Below are 22,716 nucleotides of genomic sequence, written 5' to 3'. Positions count from 1 at the left end.
ATGTCTGCTACTAAGATACCAGGAACCTGGTTCAGCTTGGTTAACTCTTGGCCTCCAATAGATGGCAGCATCCATGGAATCTCAGGGAGTAGAGCTTGCTCTGCCTTTTCTGGAGCATCTAATTCTCTTCAAATCCCCCTGTCAGTAACACTTATGGGTAAAAAACTTTGCAGCACAGTAAGCCTTATTTTACATCTCTGTGCTGTTTGTAGTACTGGAGTACTACAGGGAGAGATGGGCTGTAGGCACCCAGGTGGAGTCAGGGGCCATATCCTTCCTTTGATGGTGGATGGTATCTTGAGGCCATCTCATACTCCATACACCCAAGTTGGTCATCATGTCTGAGATCAAACCTTCAGGAGGCGATGCAGTGGTTTGGGCTGCCCATGTTGTGTTGTGTTGTCAAAGAGCATAAACAGAGCTCTAGAAATGGAGCCAAATGAGACCATATCTTGTCTTGGAAGATGACAGGGAAAACTATGGGAAAACACTTACTTTTATTTGACTGAAGATTTGCAAAGATTTGCAAATTTAAGGAGTCGCTTACTATAATCAAAGAATCAATAAGGTTTAAAAAGGCTACTAAAAGCATGAAGTCCAACTGCCAACTCATCACCACCACGCCCTCTGTTGTTGTCACTTACACAGCTAAAGGAGAATTGTTCTTCCCTATCCAGGTAACCTTTGTCTCATTGTTGCAAAAGTCTGCTTAGGTTTTTGGTGAAATAGTAGGAAATATGAGATAGCAAATCTCACCTGGAATACAGCACAAAGATTCACTTAAAATCTATGCAGTTAGAGTTGATTCTTAGGGAAAAAAAGAAAATGAAAAAGGGGGACATTTCATAAGGTTAGTCAGTATCCATTTTTATGTCATACAAAATGGCAAGGAAAGGGATAGAGAAGGTTGAGAGCCATGGGTATTTACAAGTGGGCACTTACTGATGTCATAGAGTCATACAATCACAGAACTGTTTGAGTTGCAAGGGACCTTTAAAGGCCAAGTCCAACAACCTGCAGTGCACAGGGATGTCTTTTTTTCCTTCCTTGAAAGCATGAAGAAATAACACTTGAGATGTATAGGCTGTACAGTTTCATTAAGATGACATAACAACTTGGATAGATGATAATTTTATAATACCTTTGCACGCCACTGCTATTACTACTATGCTGCTTTATGACGATGTTAATATACAGATGTTGCTTTAATCTGTTTTTTAATTTACTTTGTATATCCCCCACGTACATTTTGTCGTAAGGTAGTTTATTTTGCAGCAGCTCATTTATTTTAAAAGTTGGGGTTTTTTATACCACTGCTAGCATGCTAATGACATTTATACGTGTGTTCTCCTTAATCTCTCCCTTAGTTGCCTGGTACAGAGCACAGATATGATCATTTCTCTGATGATTCTAAGTGCTAAAAATTGTTTTATTAGGGGTTTTATTTTAGGGTTTCATTTTTTATTGGGAGGTTTACTAAATACAGCTTGTCAGCATCGTATTAAGGTGATGAATGCCTTCCCTGTGCTTTCACACAACCTTTTGCTGTTACCCTCTTTCCAAGAACTTGGTTATCCCTAGGAAGCTCTTAGGGATGAATTTGCAGGTGGTCTTGTGCCTACAAATAGAGACTTACTAAATCCCCAGACACCACATCTGAGTCTGGATTTAAAAATGCACATATTTATCACAAGACGAGGCTAAGACCTAAGGAAAAGACTTGTGTTGACTTGGAGCAGGCAGGGCTATTTGGAGTGTTTTTTGGAGAAGGTAGATCAATTTGGAGAATAAGGCTGGTGCAAAAATATGGGAGGTTCAACCTGGATTTCTGGGCTCGACTGGATTACCCCAGCAGCATCTATGTGTGTGTTTCGTTTCAGAGATGACATGAAGTCCTATTTCAGAAGGGGCTTTGTGCAGTGCCAAGAAGTGTGATGAAGGTGATGTGTATGGCGTAGGAAGCAGGAGGGAGCAGCACACTTCTAAACAGCTTTCCATGTTGGGCTTCTTGAATTCTGTCTAATTAAGTTTGCTACCCAGAATGTCACCAAATCAAGAAATGAATGAGTTGCACTGAGTTTGGTGAGATGACTGTGGTGCTTCATCCCAGCACATTGCAGCCCCATGGCAATGGCTCCATCTCCTGCTCTGCCTTGGTGAGAGTGAAACTTTTCCTGAAACAAGGATAAATGTGCAGCCTCCCCTCCACGGGCTTGGGTTCCACTACTTCTGTTTGCTGAAACTCTTCCACCTCCATGGGGAGAGCCCTTCATTTTCTTTATAAAAAGCATTTTGGGAAAGGCAGGAATATTTTTCCCATAACTTGGTGGGATGGAGCTTGAGGAACACTGCCTTAGGTGGCTTCCTGTTGCCAAAATGTATTTGCTATCTGATGCTGTGGGCTTTTGAAGGCCTGCTGTTCCCAATTGTCCATTGCGTATTAAGGATGGTTATAGCCATGAAGACTTTTCTATTTATTTGCTCCCTTTTCCCTGTGACTTTATAATGCGTGAGCAGCTTGACTGTGATCCTTCTTTTGTTTTACATTTTGCATTCATTAAAAACCAGTCATCTGCATATTTTGTGAACCCTCGGGGGTCTATTCCCCCCTTGATGCATGCGTGCCAGTCCCATTAGCATGGATGGGAATTAGGAGATCATGCTGAAGAAAAACACAGCACCCCTCCCCCTGCTTCTCCCCTTCCTGCTCAACCAGGACATTAAAATAATAATAATAATAATAATAATAAAATCATTACATAGAATATTCACTTTATATTTGGAAAAAAAAAAAAAACAAAAAAACAAAAAACCCGCAAAAATAACAGGAAAGAAGACAGGAAGGAAACTTGACCGTACATCTCAGGAGATTCTCCTCATTGCTCCAGGCTGGAGGCTGCACAGACAAAAGGCGTAAATCATTTTGGCATCACCAACATTCATAATTGTGCTTTTCTCAGTAAGTAAAAGGGATCTCATTTCTCTTACTCCAAAAATGGTTCAGCGCCTGGTCCTTGTGGCTTCCTTGTGACAGTGTTGAGGGTGTGGATAAGGAAGCTCTGGTGTTTTCCTAAAACAACTGTCACCAAAAAGGACAGATCCTCCCTGACCACATCAAGGTTGGTCCTTCCCTGAGCTGAGGACCGCAGCCCTGGTGATGTGGTGGTGGTGGATGGGGGAGGCTTGTCCCACCATTATCCCTGTGCCATTTGTTCATGCTGATGACATGGGCTGTGCAGTTTGCCTCCCTGCCTACAAATCAGTGATTTTTTTCCATTTTGATTCAAACTACCCATGCATGTTGGCCTCTGGTGGAGGGATGCACATATCTCTGTCTCATCTCTGCCTTATCTCTGAGGGTTAGAGCAGCTGAGTTTCTCCACCTAGACAAAAGTTTTGTGCAAACCCTCCCCTGCTCCTCTGTGCTCCAAGTTTGACAGTTCCTCGTTTCATATGTGTGTGCACAGGGAGGCGCACAGAGAGATGAATTTATTTTCTCCATTGTTAAAGCTTCAGCATTGCCCTCAAATCATTCTGACACAAAGGCAGTGCGGCTCGCTTCACCAAACAGCACATTTTGCCCAGAGCAAAGACACTTTCCCATGCATGGAATGATCTCCCACTGTTTCCCATAAGAGCACTGGGCTGGATGGAGAAATGGAATCAAAAGATTTCCAACACAGCAGCCAACTCAAGTCAACTGAAATAAATGTGTGCTCGAGCTGTGGCTGGGCAGCACTGGTTGGAGCCAGGCGTAATGTGTGGAACTGGGCAGCAACCTGGTTCCTTTGCTGCTGTCATGACTTGGAAGATTCTATGGTTGACTGAGCACAATGCTCATCATGACATCATAGCGTTTCCTAGGAGGACCAGGCCTATGCCTGTGTACTTGCACACTCATTTGTGAGTTGGATCATGGATCATGGCAGGTTTGGGAACAGTAAGTACTTTACAAGGTCAGTCACATAGATGGAGCCCATCTAACCTGGTCAGTGACAGGTGGAGTGGGAGGGATGAATGGTGTTGGAGAACGAGGCTTCTGGCAGGTGTTGGACTCAGTGACCCTTACGGGTCCCTTTCAACTCGGGATATTCTGTAATTCCCTGAAACAAGCCAAGCTAAACCAAAACCAACGGGAAATGGCTTTACTGGAAGCAGTGTTTTTCTTTGCCATTCCTGAAACAGTTTTTTAAGAGAATGAGTCTCCATTTAGCTAAAAGGTGCGAGCTAAATGGCATGACTGGTCTTTTCTTCTACAGCGCGCTACATCCCAGACTTGACTCAGCTATTTGTAAGAGTAAATCAGTAATGGTCCCATAAGAAGGGCAAGCAAGTTCGTAACAGGAGTTTGAGATGGGGAAAGGAGATGAGCGGAAGAACATTTATTCCCAAAATAAAGCATTACATTCATCTTGAATATATAGAGAGTGCATGGAGGAGAGAAGGCGTTCACTTTGTTAAATATTTACTGCTCAAGTATTACTTCACAGAACATTTCTGGAGCTTTAGCTAAGCAGGATGGAGTAATTGTAAATGCTCAATAAGACCATTTGCAGAGTACCTTGTTCTGAAATGGGAATTAAAGCAAGGCAGAGAGAGCTCTGTAAAGTTTGACTACTAAAAGCATTGCTCACAAAAACACAGCTCCCAGAGGCCAGCCATCATCTCATCTCACTGGTATGTCTGGGACAGGAGTTCCTCTCCATTAGCTGGTATGCAAAGCCCTGGTGGTAAACAGGGTAACCAGTGAGCTTTTTTTGAGTTCGTAGGAATCAAATGCGCAGAGGAAGGCATCAATAAGATGTACCCAGCATTCCCCCCCCATATCATGTTTACTATCTGTGGAAATGACCTATGGTTTGAGTGACTTTAACTCACTGCCATCCTCCCTGCAAACGGTGAGGCTCAGCTCTAGCATCACCCCGACAATGACAGCACCTTCTCCCCAACACTCAAGGCTTCAGGTGTAGGCAGAATTACATCACAGATCACTAACAGCCATACAAGTACTGAAAGTCACCAGGAACAAAGGACTGTCTTGCTAATCCATGTGAGACCCCTGCAGAAAGTGCTTCCTTGTAGATACAAAACCAAAGACATAGTTATCCTGGTTTCTATGATACGGAAAATGCTGGATTTTTGCTTGGGAAGAGGCTACAACCAGGTACGCAGAGAAAGCGTCCTAAAATGTGTAGAAATGGATGAAGAAATAGGGAGAGCCAGCTGATACACTCTTTCACGATATCTGAATGAAGCAAAACAGTCCATGAGTAAATGAAAGGCAGGTCTACCACATCAAGGAGTTGATGCCAGCATCTTCAGTGTGCATCCTTCTCCTGCACTTCTCCCAGCCGCGAATCAAGGGCTGTGAATCTGTCTGTCATCTTTAAAATACCAATGCACTCTAAGGCTCATTCAGTGATGATTCCTCTGAACTCCTTCCCAGCTCCCCCAGATTTTCATTTCTTGAGCTAAATGCGGTGGCTCTGTGCAAAGTGCCTCCCTTCCATGAGCTCACCAGTCTCCCCTTGAGCACAAGCAGCCTTTGAGCATCCAGTGTGATTTAAGGAAGCCAGGCGTGACAAATAAAAATGAGCTGGATTATTATTTATTTATTTATCTTTAAATTACAAAGTGCAAAACACATTGTCAGCTCATTCTGATTCACAAATACACTGGAGGAACTTGTAACCTAGGAACGTTCTGTGAGGGGGAAGGAAAGCACAGAATCCGTTATGCCTCAAGAAGCACACAGCTCCTTTGCTCTTCCAAAACTTACACTACACTGGGCAGGTGTGTGATATGGCTCAAGTTCAGGGAACGCAGCCCTTGCTGGGGAATCACTGCACTGCAACCTGGCGCTATGATTTGAATCACCTCAGAGGTCTGAATAGCTTCCAAAAACTGAAAAATAGAAGGAAATTACTTTTGAGATCTCAGTTTACACAAAGAATTGTAAAAAATCTATCATTTTTGTCTCTTCTTTCACTGTGTTGTGGTTTCATGTATCCTCGTTCTTTAACAGCAAGATTCGGAAACTCACTTTCCTCGATCTTGCATTCCTAATCCTTCCCTTCTGTGTCTAATAATGTGTCTGAGCTCATCTTGGGCCTTTCCTCCAGAGGAACAAGAACGTAATTTGGAGTTCTTTATTTTTAACTGCCTACCTCTTTCCTCAAGAAAATTTCAACGAGCTAAGAATATTTGATGTATCAGTGATCTTTAACTTTCTGTTGTATCTCCTTGAAACTCTTCAACAACTTCAGGAATTATCAGCCTAATTACCTTGAGCAACTTAGTTGGAAGGGTTATTTTGAAATCATGGTATATATGCATTTTTTCCTTCATGTTGGAATACGCTCTGAAGAATCTGTGCATAAAAGAGCAGACTCAAAAATACATTGCACAGCTTATTTAATAGGGGTTTTACTGGAAAGTTAAATATTTACCTCTGTAGTACAATGAGAGCAGCCCAGCAGGGAAGGACTTGTGAATTCTGACGGATGAAACACTTGACAGAAGTCAACAGTGTGCACCTGCAGCCCTTAAAACCAACTCAGCCTTGGCATGCAGAAAAAGAGGGGTGGCCAGCAGGGTGATGGAAGTGACTGTCCCTCTCTACCCAAGGCAGGGTAGATAATCTTTAAGGTCCTTTACAACCCAAGCCATTCTGTGAATCTATGGGTTACATTCATCAGCCCATCAGGTGATCTCATCAAAGAGCAGAGGACTTTTTTTGTGTTTTCTATTAAACCATGTATTAAATGAGCCTCCACCACTAGAGTGATTTTTTACCCTCCAGAGACTGACTTATCCTCCTTCTTCAACAAACAAATGACAAAGTCCATCTTTGCCTATGTCAAATATCCTTAACTTCCTACATTTGTAGTCGAGGTTTGTGAGAAAGGCTCACATTCCAAAAGAAAGGCTGGCAGGCCTTTAGTACTGAGGAAATGAAAAGGGTGATAACTGCTTTTGCAGTGGGGGACACTGAGGCCTTGGAATGTGTCTGAAGAACCATGAGGATGATGGCCTTAAGTTTGCCAGAGGGGACTCAGGTTGTATATTGGAAACAATTCCTTCTCAGAAAGAGTGGAGACGCAGTGGCACAGGCTGCCCAGGGAGGTGGGGGAGTCCCAACACCTGGGGATATTCCAGAACTATAGAGACGTGGCACTTGTGGACATGGTCAGTGGGAATGGTGCAGGTTGCAGCCAGAGTATATCCTCAGTGACACAACAAGTTTGCTCAGACTGGATAATTTTCCAGCCAGAATTACATAGCACAGAGTTGTCTGAGAGCACAGGAGCCCTCTCTTGCTCTGCTGTGGCCTGAGTAGGCAGAAGGCACATTAGGAAATGGCTCAGATAATGTTAAGGAGGATGGATTTGTGATTATGTCACTCTGACCCACCTGGTAGTCTGCCCTTGGAGCTCTACTTAACAGGTCTTCCCTGTGTCTTTGGATGCCATTAATTTTGTGGCCAAGTCCCTGAACTCTCTTTTCCCGTTCCTTCTTTCTTGTGTAGAGCTGTTTGCTTCCCTGCCATCCCATCATCTGGTGAACACTTGCTCAAGGACGCTGTGGAAGATTTGTGCTAATAATGAAAAGCTTGAAGGGGGCTAGAGATTTTGCCCAGGAAATTAATGTACATCAACCAAGCCTACTCTGTTGCGATCCCATTGAGAAGAGGGAACCAATAACAGAAAGACAGGCAAACTGGTTTTGAGGGGTCGTGGACACGTGGATTAATGCCCTACTCATCTAAGCAAGATGGTCTGTACATTCAAGAGATACAAGGTTTTAAAGTAATTTCTTCTTTATATATTTCTACTTTACAAAGAGATTTTTCAAGTTTTTCCATCTCTTTTTCTCATGGATCGATAACCAGCAAAATTTTCCTTGCTGCTTCTTTGCTTTCTATTGGGATATTCTCAGCAGTCATTAGGGACTGTTTCTAGGTTTGGGGTTGAGGGTTTTTTTTTCTGAGTTTTTTGTTGTGTGTGTGTGCATGCGTTTCTCCTTGCACCACAAAGCACTTGAAGGGGGCAGAGCCTTGTGCATTGCATAAGAGTGTCCCTCCACGCGTTAATGCGGGTCTGCGCCGTGCCATGCCGTGAACATAATGTGTCCTCCCAGGGACAATTTGCATAAAGGATAAATAAGAGAATCACAATGTGAAGTTTATTCATTTTTAAATCCTGCAGCGTTTGTGATTGAAGGCCCAAGCTCAGATGTTTTCCTGATGTGTACCATTAAGAGTCAGGGCTCTGCCTAATGTCTCTTCTGTTTCTGCAGGGGGAAGTAATGTGCAGTATTTCTCCGCACTGGAGGATCATTTTCAGTGCGTACCACTCGGCAAGGGAGTGACGAACTGCAGGCTGCATTATCTTGTACCGGGCCCACTCTCCTTAATTTGCTGTAACCGAGCCAGCACATTAAATACAAAACATATTGATGTTCTCTGAGAGCCCTGGAGGGTCTTTACCCTTCCTTGTCAAAGGAACTGCACAATCCAGGAGGAAAGAAAAAGGCATTTTGCCATGGTGAAAATAGTTGTGCTGCTGGCACGCTGCGGCTGACATAATGTTGCGCTTCCATTTACTTCACTTAGAGGGGAAAGTTGTAACAAAAGGCATTTTATCTCCTAACTGAGGATCAGAGACAGCGCAGAGAGACGGTCTGAACAGTGGCTTAGGGGATGTGCCTAGCAAAGGCATTATCCCACACATGGGCATAGAGGGGATGTGTTGAGATAGGACCGGGTGATCTCAGTGGTCTTTTCCAGTCTTAATGATTCTATGAAAGGATTTTCTGGGGACAGCTCTGGTGACTCCATGGTTGACATCTGGTGGTGAAAGGGACACTGCAGGAAGGAGCTGATATGGGGCATCTTGGTGGTCATCTGATAAAGGTTAGTGGTCCTGGGCCAACACAGTGATTTAGTCTGGATAATGTTAGGTGACAAACTTGTTTCCTTCAGAGCCAGAAAAAATCACCCATCTGTGTTTCTGGGAGAAGAAAAGCAAGATCTGATTGCATCACCAGGAGGAGATACCCAACACCCCACATCAGTCTATGGGTTCTAATGCACACCTGTAGACAGTCACCTTGTGTAGTTAGGAGTGGGTTTTTTGGGGGGGTCAAGGGGCAAAGTGGGGGAGTGCTAGCACCATTTTAGTGTACACTTTTCACTACATTGATAATGAGCATTTGGAACTGGTGTTCCTACACTACTGGTGAGTTTGAGTGCTCCTTATATTCAGAACTGAAATCTCTCCGGTTATCATCAGTTCTTCTCCCGTGTGAACTGAAGGTGCTTAACAGCAGTTATCTTATGGTCACCAGAACCCATGAAACACGACTCTGTGATTCTGTGATGGTCTAGGAATCTGTATCCTGTGATCAAATCAACTTATTATCTAAGGAGACGAGTATGCCTATATAGTTTTCTGCATTCTGAGGAGCCTTACTAGTTCTCTTGGGGTTTTTTAAAACATGAATTTCAGCCTTATCATATTTAGGGGATCTCTGTCTTCAGCCTGCTTGTACTGACGTAATTTGTAAAGTCCGGGTAGTATTGGGGATTTCTATCTCGTCAGTTTGGGATAAAAAAGAGAAATAGAATAAAAATGTATCAGAAAATACTCACATGGAAACACACAGGCAATAAAGTAACAAAGATTTCCTTAAGCAATCATGTTACAATGTGAGAATGTGTAAGTAATACTATTTGGAAGTTTCTCATAAGATAACATACAGTACAAACATATTTGCTGGTTACTCCGTTTATGGAGTAGATTTGCTGGGTAATAAGCTATTTTGACATTAAATGAAGCAAGTTTTACTGCATGTAGTGAGAGATTGCTCTGGTCATGGGATGTGAATGTTAAACCCGCGGATACATCTCTGATGTTGTGCCCTCCCATGCTTTTGTGGAGGGAGTCTGGGTTAGGTATTTCCCATTTTTCTGACCCACTGACTTTAAGTGACACAAACATCAACAAGCTCTGCAAGCTCCAGCTCAAGACAGACCATGCTGCTACAAGTCAAGCCAAGGACCTATGCTATTTTAGAGTATCTCTGGCTTTTGCACAATGAAACCTGTAAGGAACACTCTAAACCTCATCTCTTTAACATGGACATGGTGTGTATGGCCACTGCAAGGTCCTCTCCTTGTTCAGACTGTCTCCAAGGAGCAGGCAAATGTCATTCTCAGTAGATACAGTGAGGGCTCAGGTTTTGGAACTCCACTGGCACCAAAATACAGGTACAATGATGTTTCTTCTCCATCCCTTTGCTCATGCATGGAACTACTCCGCACTGTGTCTAAAAATGACTAGGACTACAACACTGGGACATCTGTCCATGGGCAGCACTACCACCCTTTGCTGTACTTTGCAAAAACTCCATGACACTAAACCCCCGGGATCTCCTAGGTTTGCAGTCCCCTCTTGCAGCCCTGATGTCCAAGGGAGCAAATGCAGAGTTTCAATGTGAGCTGCCCGGTGAAGCTGTAGGTGTACTGTCCCTGGAGGTGTCCAAAGCCAGGTTGGATGGGGCCCTGAGCAGCCTGACCTGGTGGGGGCAGCCAGCCCACAGCATGGGAGGGGCTGGAACAGATTTAAAATCCCTTTCTAACCCAACAATTCTGTTGTTTTCTGGTCTTCAAGGTCTGTTCCAACCGAATCATTCTATAGTTCTATGGTTCTGTGATCTTTAAGGTCCCTTGCAACACAAGTGTTCTGTGATTCTGTGATTCCCTCTAAAACTCACCCTACAGCCACCTTATGTATCTGTCTCCTCCATACGCCCCCAGCAAAACCCTGAAGCTCACCCTTCAGTCTTTTACAAGGGAGCACGCATGGCTACATGCGTGTATATTTTTTTTCCCAGAGTGACTTGTTTGTGCTGTCATCAGCCGTTGTTTTGGTAAATGGCGAGTTAAACAGATATATCCAAGCGTAAAATCTAAAAAATGTTCCCTGTGGGCGCCTGGGGGGTGTTGTTTGAAATCAACTACATATCAATTGAGCGGCGGCGAGCGGATCCGATGATAAATTCCAGTCCGCAGATGCCTTATAAATTACATTTTTTTGTTCACGATCTAGCCTCATCTCAGCTCCCCAGAGGCCCTTAGACTGAGAACTATGATTGTGTTGGAGAAACGTTTGCTCAGCTTGAGCGATGCCATTAGTGTTCCATGTGCTGGGCCGCTCGTGCCGGCACCCCCCGCTTCCCTCTCCTTCTCCCCAGTCCCAGCCCATTCCCCCCTCCCTTCCTCCCTTCTACCAAATGCAATATGTGCCTGGTAATTTTTCTGTTCATTATCTCATTGTTTTCTGTAAGTACAAGGTTAGATTGAATTACTGCAGGCTCTATTGTCTATTTGTAATTCTCCTTCCATGCCGAGCTCCTAATGAATGGGCAATTTAGTCAAATCTTTGTAACGGCTTCTTCTGTGCGTCAGCCACTTAATTACTCTGAGCTTTTCTCACTGCTGCTTTATTGCATGGAAACTCAGGCTGCTTCCAGGTCTTTGCTAGGGGATCTCCAGCTCCAAAGGAAAAAAACCAAAACCACAACAAATCCTCATTGTAATAACCAGCCTGCATCATTACTGGGCAGGGTCAGGACGATGAGGTTGGATTTGGTAATTTAGGGGTCTTTTCCAACCCTAATGAGTTCATGTTCTCTGATTGTGTGATTCTGATCCATTGGTGTAACAGCACCCCTAGCACACAGGACATTCCCCTCCCGTGTACTCTATTTGCTCAGTTGTCTGTGGGTTTGTTAATGTTGTGTGCACAGAGGAAACTGCCACTGTGCAAATTAGGCAAAGTGTATTTAAGGTGAAGATGGTCTGAGCCCTCTAACATGGATCTGAAAATAAGGCAAATCAAATGAATACATAGGAATCAAATAAATGGATACAGAATACACCCACCTCCATTCAATTCCATTGAAACTAAGATGTGAATCTCCATTTATTACAGAATTTCCCAAATCTGATTTTAACTTGCTGTTGGTATCAGGGGCAAGAGGTGAGCATTTTTTGTTTTCTTCTTTGCAAGAAAAGATATGTTCACCTTTGTATCTGATATCATATATTTCAATCTGCAAATGAGGGGCAGGGCATGGGAACAAACACATTTGGAAAGCATTTAATAAAATAAATGTGATTATTTATAACTAGCAGTGAGACAGATGTGTAGAAAGCTTTAAAAAACCTCTTAGCATGATAAATGTTTTTTTCCTTGCCTGTGCTCTCTATCTCCTATGACTCAAATCAAACTGATACTCTGCAGGGAATGGGCTCATCTCTCAGAACTGCTACAGATGGATGGAGAATTTCATGCAAACTTTGAAAGAGCACAGAAAGGCTGATGATAATTACTCTATTGGTAATTATTGAGATTTTCCAAGACTTTCAAGAAATTTTCCAACAGGGGATTTTCTCATTCCCCAGAGAGAGATTTCTGAAGACCCAACAAAAAGGCACTGAAGGTTTTCAAGAGGTTTTCACTAACCTTTATGTTAATCCTTGACCCTAAAAGTCAGAATCTTTATGCCTTAGGAGCTGGGGTTTGACATGCCTCAGGGATCTCCTCCCGAGTTCTTACATTTCATAGATTTCAATAGAAGTCAGAACTTTACATGATCACAAGAAGGAAGGTTTCTTTACTGCACAGGCACCACAAACTTTGTCCAAATGTGAATGTACAGCTCTGAGCCAAACCTCCAGATCTAATCCTTCTTTAATTAATGAGCACTTTAAGGACAGCAGTGCTGTCAAGTCAGGCTGTTCATGAAAGTGGAAGCATCGAATGGAAATCAATCCACCCATGTTAAGTGAAAGTAAGTGGATTATGGGGTGACCAAATCATCAAGTTATGAGATTGAAGTATTTTGTTCCTCTTCATACCTAGGGCATTGTGTTGAGATCAGCAGGACCTGAACACCATACAAAATGCTGTTTTTTCTGCCCCGCTCCTACAGATACAGTGTACCCCATAAGTTCTTCTGTGTGCACACAGAGGAGATGCGGTGATCCAGATCCTGCTGGAGGATTTGCATTCAGTCATGTATGCAGACAAGAAGGAAAATCATAGAATCACAAGGTTGGAAAGGACCTACAAGATCATCTAATCCAAAATGCTGCATAGCCACCATGTTTCATGTCCATGCCAGTGTGGATACTCAGCAATCATTAGACCAGCAGCTCTGTGTTGGGTTCCACTTCAGAGTCTTTGATGTCAGCATGAAGGAACAATGGAATTTATACTGTTGTCTGCATCAGCAAGCTTTGGATTTCCAGCAACAGAACCATGTGTGTTCAGAAACATGTTTTAAGTAGCATCTTATTTATATTTGTCTTTGCAAAAGAGGTGAGGACAAGGAAAGAGGCAGCCTGAGAGTGAGCTGGCGCATTGTAGACCCCGATAGGCTTTTTGCCTGCTTTGTTATAATACTTCATTGGAACTGACACATTGATAGCCACAGTTTTTCTAGGAAGTGACCTTCATGCTGCCCATTGATTCCCAGTGGCCATCAACTCTTTGCAATTGGAATGACAGGCCGGGTGAAAGGTCAGTCCTTAAATAAAGCTTCTGGATTACCAAACACCTGAAGTTCAAATGGAAATGGAAATCCGCACCTCATTTTATGTGACATGTTACTGCTAATGACACTTCAGGATCTTCAACAGCTCCTGCTCTTTAACTCATGTGTGCGTTTCACTTGATGGCCCCTTAAACCAGACCCTATAGGACAGGCAGCGGCTGCAAGGAGAGCAGTCTCTCTGGGACATATGGCTTCTGGAACAAAGCTTTAGCAGCAAAAGCCATCAGAACCAATTAAAACATTTGCTTTTCAAGTGCTGGCCAGATACAATCATTCCCTTAATTAAGATTCACAGGGAAGGGATTTTATTTACATGAGATGTGGCATTGCTCTGCTAGGGATGTCAGATGTGCTTTGTTGTTCTCCTGTGCACAGTGGAGCAGCACCCAGCTCCCTGTTCCCTAGGGGACTCTTTCTGATGTACCTTTTTGTCTTCTCCTCCAGTGTATTCATTTCCCACGAATGGACTTCGTTGGAAGATGTTAGTAGATTGGACAACAACTTTCCATGAAGAGTCTGTGACTCCATTCTATGATTCTATGATCTCTGGACTGTGCTAAGTCTCAAATTATGCCTGGAAATTGGCTGAGGAGTAGTTGCTTTGTAACCAGGGGATTGGTAAAATCTCTTTAGCCTGTCATGTAACATTTACTACAACTTTTCCAAACCCTGTTTTGCTAACAAGTACCAAATGCCCCATTTCCACTTCTGCTTTGGAGGACAAGCAAGAGGGAGAATGGATGGGGAAGGAAGAAGTAGCCTTCATTCCCAAATCTCGCAGTTCCTCTCCAACCTCTGTGGCACACACCATTAGCTTATCTAGGTGAAGGATGTTTTAGAAGGATGGATCTGAAGCACTCACAGAGATCTTTTCCATTACAAAATAATCCTGGATGTAACTTGAATAATTCCATAGACAGAAGGACATTTCCTAGTCCTGGGTACTGAGTAGACTGCTATAGTGTAGTATCCTAGGGTGACTTGAGATGGGGACACTCAAGGACACTCAAGATTGTTCTGTTCCGACCTCATGCCATGGTGCTGAGTTATTCTCTCCTTGTCAAATTTGTAAGGGAATATTTAAAATTCTCTAAAGAAACAAAAGATAACGTGATCTCTCATAACAATCATTTGATTCTGTCCATCTGAAAAAAAAAAAAAAGAAAAAAAGAGAAAAAGAAAAAAAGAAGGAACATAAAAACAGCCTAGGCTCACCTAGTTAAATGAGGTGAGGACTTCTATGTAAGAGCAGTGTAATAGAACTTGTTTCAAACAAGCTTTCAAAAATGCTTAAAATGTTTCCCTTGGCCAGAGACCTTACACTGAATTTCAGCCAGCAGCAAACCCTTTTTGGAGCAGCTATTATAAATCAAAGCTGGGTTTCTAATGAAAGTGCTGACACAACTTTAACTGTAAGAGTACTTCCAGGCAAAACTGTAAAGAAATTATAGTCCCACATTCTGTTGCACAATCTCTTTTTTAGGAAATAGGAGATCAAATAGTAATTTTTTCATTGAGTTCTCAGTGAAATAACATTCATGTGTGTGAGCAGCTCCCCAGATCACTCACTGTAACATTTTATTCCTAACTGGACAATTGAAATCTATAAAATATGATAAAAAACTAGATGATGATAAAAAAAAATAATGCTGGCATTGTCCTTCATCCGAACAGAGAAACATTTTCAACAGTGCCCTCAAAATCTGGGGATGCTTCAAGCATTTCCACAAATGGACATGAGATAATTCTGGGAACTTGGTCTGTCGCATGAGTTAGGCTTGGGGATCTGGGAGGTCTTCTGCAACCTTAGTGGTTCTATGACTCTCCGAGATGTTGAGGCACTTCAGAATAGTTTTGTTTGGAAAGAGGATGAAGATTAAGATCCTGGTGAAAATTAGAAACCACTCAAAAAGTACCATTTTAGAAACCATCAGAGGATTCTGCTCAAAGTTTTTCCCACTTAGAAGTGGTCTGGACATTTTTCAGGAACAATAAAAAAAGTATTCCCAGGTCTTCTGGGCAGAAGTATTTCTGGGAAAACAAGTTCAGTTTTAGTGAAATTCCACTAAAACACAATTTTCCCACTAAGATCGACTTGATTCCCTACAAATTCAGTACTGGGTTTTTGAATCAATGCTGAAAGCAGACATCAGACTTTCAAAAATTCTTCCTGAGAATCAATGGGAAAAAGAACAGTTTTTCTGTCTTTATTTTTTGTCTATAATAGGTTTTTTACTCAACCACTGAGAGAAAAGGATGAGTTTATGGTGGCTGAATACTTTAAAGTATTCAGCATCTTGGGAAACACAGGTTTGTATGTCAAATGAGACATTCCGAAGACTCTCAACCAAAATGTCTCTCTTTTCCAGAAGGTTTTCTAATAGAAATGAAGTACAAACATTGGTGGAGAAGTGACTTGAAGATGAGGGATCCCTTTTTGATGCAAACACTGCAATGTTTTCTAATGAGCTGAGAGCATGGATGTGCTCTTCACCCTTTGTATGTTATCAACTCTTCCATCTACCAAGCTGACCTCTCAATAAGCACAAGGGGATGTGTGGTCCCAGCACCTCTTATGATCATATCCAGTAGTGGTAGCAAATCCCAAAGTCCGAGTGTCTGGTGTGATAAAATGGGGTTTTTTGTTTGTTTTGTTATTTGTTTGTTGTTGTTTTTTTTTTTTTTTTGGTGGGAGGGGGCAAAATTCTGTTTGTTTTTGCTGTACCTTACTTGACTCCTTATTAAGACCTCACAAAAATCTCTGGACTTCCCAGAGATTTTGTTCTGGGTCTTCTTGTTCTGTTTTTGGTCTGCCATCATAGCAGGGAATTTTATTTCTGTTACACTCACAGGGAAGAAATTTTAATTCAGAACTGTGTATTTACTTTATCAGCTTGTCTTTACAAATCACTCTATGATCCAAGGGGTTGGTATGAGACAGAGAGCGAGCGAGCAAGGAGTTGTATTTATAGTAAAACATGGATAGTCAATAGCATGTGGGAAAACAACTGAAACTGAGAATGGTCCCAAAGGTAATTTGCAAATCTGCTGAAATCCTGAACAAGCTTTGATTTAACCGAAGCTTGAAATGGCTTTTATTTACTGTCTATTGTGGAATAAATGACATCTCATAAACAGGCTTTATCCATTACCACAGAATGGAGATCACTGTGTTAGGGACATTTTATCCTCTTGATATAAAACAAGATATGCTATCGTGTGTTATTACAAATAGAAAAATCAATGCTGAGGCACACACCTCTGAAATTTCATTTTTGCGGCACCCCATTTTCAAAAATGTATTCTCTAATAAAAACGTCTCCATAACCAGGGGGATTTACAAAACACTGAGCAACAAAGAACAATACCAAACAATGAATAAAGTGGCTCCATCCTGAGTCTTTCTGCTGTACATTAGTCACACGCTTGCATACATTTCTGAGCACTGAGCAGAGCTCCCGCTAGGCAGGAAAGTAAAACAGCAGAATTACCTTCTTTTTTTTTAAGCATTTTGTGCAGAACACATGCTGCATGCCAAGTTGTGCTGGAGAGGAAAACTTTGCAGTAAAATCTGATCCAAGGATGGAGACATCAAAAGGAAGACTCCTGTTATTTTCTCCAAGCACTGCCTCAAATCGCCTATAGACAAAAGAACGAGACAGGGACAGAGGTGACCAGACAGGAACATAGGTGGCCAAATGGAGACAGAGGTGGCCAAACAAGGACACAGGTGGCTAAACAGGGACAGAGGTGTCCAAACGGGGACAGAGGTTTCAAACAAAGACACAGATGTCCAAACAGGGACAGAGGTAGCCAAACAGGTACAAAAATGCCTGAACAGGGACAGAGGTGACCAAATAGGGACAGAAGTGGCCAAGTATGTTCCATTTGAGCTGTTTTTGTTCCCAGAACCTGACCATGAGTTAGTTGCAATTTGTTTAAAATGGCTACTGCCTCTGTGTGGTGCTTAATTGGCCTCCAGAATCTGGGAACTAGGAATCTAATTGGATACCTGTAAGAGCAAAATAAGATGCAACAGTGAATGGAAAATAGCAAACTGTATGCAATGATATTTCACTTCTCTGATGCTCAGTTATGTGTCTATCTAGCTTATGGTTCTTCTAAGATTTTAATACTCACCTGTCATGTGGAATGGACTTGTGCCCCAGTATCATGGAACACAACCTATAACTGTGGTGTGACTGCCCAGAACACTCCTGAAAATTCAGATAAATCACTTCTGATTCACTGCATTGTCAGAAATAAAGACAGAACAGTCACTTTTGGTGGGTAGGCAGCATCCCACTGAACCTGAAGTAGGAAAGAATGTGCCCTGTTCTTACAGCAGCCATGCATCCTGCTGCCCATAAAGAGAACAGAAAATCCATGAAAAGTCTCCTTCCCCACAGATGGAAGGGGAGAAGTCACCATTCAGGAGGGATTTTTCCTTCCAGTCTGTGAAAGTGGATGTCAAGCAAATTTGCAGTCACTGCTCAGGATATACGACTCTTCCTTGAGCAGATAAGTGAATTTATGAGGATGACTTGCAAAGTACAGCAATCCTTAATGAGAGCAATCGTGATGAGGTCACATTTACATTGAAAATGATCTCATAGCCCCTCGGGCTTCGCACCCAGTGCTGGGAAATAGCAAAATGCAGACAAGGAAAGCTGCAGGAACAGACCAAGGAGTGATTTGTACAGAAGCCTCGGCAGAAGTTTTTGCAGGAAGCAGAGAGCTCTTTAGGCTTTTTCTCTCTGATGCAGATAAAATTTAGTGGGGCCCAAGGGGCTGCAGCATTTCCCTGCAGGAATCACCACGGTTGAGAAAGGCAGATTTGCTGGCTGCGTTCTCGTAGACATTTGCTTGCTGCAGACACAAACAGAAGCCTTTAGGGATGCACTCAGGATGCTATTAGGAAAATTTCCTTGGATTGGTGAATCTCTTCTCTCCATTTCTTTTTATCCAGTGCCAAGTTCTGGCCCTCTGGCACCAAGAGTGGACAATATCCTTTGATCATATTAAGTCAAAACCCCAAATCTGTGTCATTTAATTTTGAAATAAAATAAAATAAAATAAAAATAGAGGAGAAAGAAAGATTCAAGGGCAAGAAATCTGCTTTCAAGAGCAGACCAACATGGAGAATGACCCCTGTCCTGGTAGAATGGGAAGCGACTTTAGGCTGAGGGACTGAGTATGCAAATAAATACCTTACATGAAACCTTCACAATAAACACAATTTCTTGTAAAAAACCCATGGACAGCTCCTGGTGAAGAATTATTCTATTATTTTAATGAAAGGCCACATACACCAAACAAACGAACAAACAAAAAGTCGAGAACAGCTCCTCTCCTTCATTCCTGCACTTGTATTCTTGTTTGCTAGTTCTCAGCCCAGATTGATGTATTACAAAGGAGTTTTGTCCTGTTGGATGTCCATGAGCTACATGCAGAGTTTCAGCCAGCATCGCCAGGACCATGGTCAGTGCCAATGAATCTCAGGGCTGCCGACTGCATCTCTGGCTGTGAGATCTGTCGTGCATGTAGGTTGTGCTTCCTCTTTGGGTGGGGAAAAGCCCTGTGCACTGAGTATTTAAGGAGCAGCCAACTTCTGGAAAGCTATCTACTCAGAAATAATTCTTCTTGTGCCTCCGATATACAGAATATTGCTCTTCATTTCTGTTACCGTGAAGGGTATTTGCATGAAAATAGGATTGTTGGTTTTTTTAAACATTTGTTTCTGCCCACTTGGTGAATTAATGTCTGTGGAGTTCCACACTGTGACTGAGTGGGAAATGAGTGGAAAGTGACAAAACATGGAGAAGATTGAAAATGGAGAGGGAAAATCTGAAAATACGGATGAAAACTGGACATGGTTGGTTGGCATGGTTGTGTTGGATTGATGGCTAAACAACTGATCATGGAGGTATTTTCTATAGTAATTTTGTGATTACTTGATCAGAAAAAAACGCCCCTGCTGGCCCAAGATTCTGACTCCATTGGTAATCAATGGGGAGGTGCAGATTGTTCTGAAATTGGGTAAATTGTGGATTTGGCTTTGGTCAAACAAGGCAGGACCTAGCCCAAAGTAAGTTGAAGGAGAGAGCTCAGGTCAGTTCTGTAATTCTGCAGAGTTCAGACTTGCACCCAAACATTAAAAACAGTTTGAGAAGAACATCTTCATTATCATACTGAACAATGAGGAAGTGATAGAAGGTAATTTTGTAGTTCATTTATGATCTACTTTTAATACTGGTGCCCACTTAGAATTCATGTGAAGTTTTTGCTGTAGAATAGTGAGTTAGTAATTGGGATAATCTCATTAGACTTTGGAGTTAACAGTTAGAATAACTGGTGCATAGTGTATAAGGGGTGCGTATCTCAAAGCTGTAGCTTCTGTTGGGGTTTTGACACCTATGGACTGGGCAAGTGTACAGTGCAGGATGGGAAATGAAAAATAAATAAAGCCCATCTCATCTTTGATGCCCCAGTTGCTCTCACCCTTAACACTGTTGGCAGAGGTCCTTCCTACTAGCTGGCTGCACGTTGCACAGTTTGCTTTGTTTAAGCTGTTTCTGACAGAAAAAAAAAAAAAAAAAAAAAAAGTTTAAATAGGATACATATATCCCTTGGCAAAGGAAGAGGGGAAAAGGGGAAAAAAAACACCTTTACAAAATATAAGACAGAAGAAGCTGCAGGCACAGATGCCTTTGAGCGGCCTCAAGTTAAGACTTTCCATTTCCATGTAAAAATGTCTGTCAAAAGGGCAAGCTACATTTACAATGAACAAAGTTTTATGGCTTACACAGGCATGAGCACTACGAGGAAGATGGGGAAAAGATTCAATTTACCTTTGGGTTGCAGTGCTCAGATTCCCATTTAAAAGTCGAAGACCTCTGATTATTTATTGATGTCTTTCTCTTTGAAGCTGTCTACATCTGCACTGGATTGTAAGATGCAACAGTGTGGCCTAAAGAATTTTTTGAATTAAGTTTCTTTCAAGTCATTTTTCCCCTTCAGCTATTTAGCCAACAAGGCTGAGGTTTAACAAGCCTCCTCCCCATTTACGGGTTGATATATTTATGTATATGTTGGCCACCAATTGAATTAACAGCACCTGAGCTGTCATTAAGCACTAGGTCATGACAGGGTGACTGGATTTTCTGTTTTCTAATTTAAAGGAGGGAGGGAAGGCAGCTTCAGCAAAATACTAAACCAACCCACATTTTGCAGAGAATGTGATTCAAGTTCCTATAAGGCAGCAATGCTCAGAATTTAATAGCAAAATCTCTATCACTACCCTTCTGTCTCTCCCAGAAAGCACTGATGTGGTAGTTTACATTTTCTTTAACTTACAGGAGCCAAGGAGACTTTTACTGAAGATTCCTAAAAAGACATTACAAGATACCTCTGGCAATGAAATGAGTATCTCCTTATTGCAGCAGGAAGAATAGAAAGTCTGTCTATGCTGTAATAAGAGACATGAAAAATCAACAAGAAAACTGGGTGTGCAACTAATTTAGTACTTTTAGTGTCTTGAAAAATCAGACCTAGGCATTAGAGAAGCAAGCACTGACCCAAATGATGGACAGGTAAATGAAAATAGGGCCTCAATATCTTTCTTGTAGTGAGAGGCCCAAAATAGAGATGTATTAGGATTTTTATAGGCAAAGTCTCTGGAGTTCCAAGACCTCAACTGAGCTCCATGGTTGGTTTTGACCAGCTCTGAGTATCTATCACAGTTCAGGCTTTCTGGCATGTGGACACTGAGAGAACCTGTTGACACTGACTGAATATTTCTTCCAAGCTGCCTAATAGCATTCAAGCAGGGGATATTTACAAGCCCCAACGCGAAATTAAGAAACCGCCCATTCAATTTATCAACATATTCATAATTTGAAAATAAGGGAAGCAATAGTAGTTATCGCAGTAAAATAGATCATCACCATGCCAGCCATTTTGGTAAATCACCATCTCCAAATGGCTGCAGGTGAATGTTGCAAACTGATGTTTGATGGAAATACACGTTTTCAGAAGGGAATATGGGTCTTCTGATGGGCTTGTGGGAACCTGGGAGTTACATAGATGTGGGATAAAAGCTCACTCCAGCTGACCGTCTGGTCCATTCTCCATCCAAATCAAGATACGGATTTCTGGGGGTGTTCTCCCCACTCTCACCCTTTTGCTCATGAGTGGGACCAGATCTGATGTATCCCACTGCCTGTCCCGACATCTGGTGTGGGCTATGGAGTAACTCAGGGAGGCAGACACATGACACGACTGAGCAACACTAACTGGTGTCTGCAGAAGTGATTTTAAAAGGAGGGTTTTACACATGTGATGGATCGGAGGCCCTTCCAACGCCGCTCGGCTGCTTCTTCCCGAGATGGGAGGTTAATAGGTAGATGCATTAATGTAATGACCTCTTTATTGACACACTTTCATTTCGCTTCTCGTTAACCACCATGAGGGTAAAACCCAGAAGAACAGTTCAGAGAAGAGTGACTACATTTAGAAAAGTAAAACAAATACCATTACACGGAGTGCACTAAAACCAGCTAATTAGTAAAATGATGTCATGGACCCTCTATTATTAATAGATGCATGAACAACCATGGTGTTCTCTTACAGACAATTTTGAAGAGGTGTTTACAGTGTGATCTGAATCTGAATGTATTCCTTTTCCTTAGGACATATATATTGCAAATATTTCTGTATCTAAACATAGATTTCACCTGCAGATATACGCCACATCCAGCTGAGACCATAAGAGTTTCCCCTTTGCATGTACATAAAACCACATTAATGAATCCCTTTTGTTATATGAGAAGGCAAATGGCTAGTATTATAAAAGTGGGTCCTTCAAAAAATAGAGCCCCCATCTGATCTGAGAATTATGAGTAGGACGTGGGTTTATGGAAGACATTCCTCGGTCCATTTCTGCAACACAGACTTATCTATCAACTACACAAAACATTTTGTGACGAAGGGATGTATAAGTGGCTGTTTATCCTGGATGTCTTCTCACTGAATTTTAAAAGCAAACTGAGCCAAGCAGGAGAAAGGGAAGAAGACTATTGTTAGAAAGTGTAT

General features: G+C 42.1%; 1 long non-coding RNA gene across 1 annotated transcript; it reads left to right on the top strand.

Annotated features, from left to right (window-relative positions):
• Nucleotides 1-3,869: 3,869 nt before the first annotated feature.
• LOC107325918 (uncharacterized) lies at nt 3,870-4,417 on the top strand. The gene is made up of 2 exons (XR_001559779.3): nt 3,870-3,956; nt 4,260-4,417. It is a non-coding gene; the product is annotated as an uncharacterized LOC107325918 (long non-coding RNA).
• Nucleotides 4,418-22,716: the final 18,299 nt, after the last annotated feature.

This window comes from Coturnix japonica, chromosome Z (assembly GCF_054131305.1).
Source record: "Coturnix japonica strain WE chromosome Z, WE-NBRP24, whole genome shotgun sequence".
Classification (NCBI taxonomy): domain Eukaryota; kingdom Metazoa; phylum Chordata; class Aves; order Galliformes; family Phasianidae; genus Coturnix; species Coturnix japonica.
The sequence above is the reverse complement of the archived record's forward strand: the minus strand, read 5'-3'. Positions and strand labels throughout refer to the sequence as shown.